We start from the raw sequence: 996 nt of genomic DNA on the forward strand, positions 1-996 counted from the left end.
ACTCTTGCAAACGGAGACGCCAACGTTCTATTCTGGCTGGTTGAGGCTTGCTTGTGTTGGTTGGTTTAGCTGCATAGATGTGTTCTAGGGGACGGTGATCAGTTTCCAATTCAAATTCTCTGCCAAAAAGGTACATGTGAAAGTGTTCGCAACCAAAGACAATTGCCAGGGCTTCTTTTTCGATTTGGCCATACTTTCTCTCGGTGTCGGTAAGGGACCTACTTCCATAAGCGACTGGACGGAAGGATTTGTCAGTCTGTTCTTGGAGGAGAACTGCACCAACTGCCCAGGGTGAGGCATCTACTACCACCCGTGTTTTCGCGTTTAAGCTGTAATGAGCTAGGATGGGGAAGCTGGTGAGTGCCTGTTTCAAATTCTGGAATGCTGTTTCGTGTTCATCGTGCCATTCAAATGAGGTGTTGGCTTTTGTTAGCTGCCGGAGGGGAAACATGAGTGTACCGTAATCTTGAATGTATCGCGAGCAATAGTTTGTGAGACCTAGGAATGATCGAACTTCTGATGCATTGGTAGGATGGGGGGCTTCCGCTATGGCTTTGATTTTCTTCTCATCGGGCTGGATGCCATTGGCTGAGACGATGTGTCCGAAGATGTTAATCTGTGGCACAGCAAAGGAGCATTTAGGTAGCTTAAGAGTGATGCCACTGTCTTCCAGTTTGGTGAGAAGTTGGTCTAGCTGATTTAGGTGTGTGGTCTTGTCACGTGACCATATCCAAATGTTGTCTGAGATGTTGGCGGTTCCTGGAATTTCTCTGATTAGATCATGGATGATTTCGTGAAAATGTTCTCCTGATGGGGAGGCACCCATTATGAGGCGAGTGAAACGATGCGGGCCATTATCAGGTGTAGAAAAAGCAGTGATATAGCGTGATTCTTCGGCCAATGTAACTTGCAGGTAACCTTGGGAGAGATCAACTTCGGAGAATATGGTTGCACCTTCCATTTGTTGGAGGATTTCGTTAACTGTGGGGATTTGTA

Source organism: Montipora capricornis, unplaced genomic scaffold, assembly GCF_036669925.1.
Source record: "Montipora capricornis isolate CH-2021 unplaced genomic scaffold, ASM3666992v2 scaffold_475, whole genome shotgun sequence".
In the NCBI taxonomy this organism is placed as follows: domain Eukaryota; kingdom Metazoa; phylum Cnidaria; class Anthozoa; order Scleractinia; family Acroporidae; genus Montipora; species Montipora capricornis.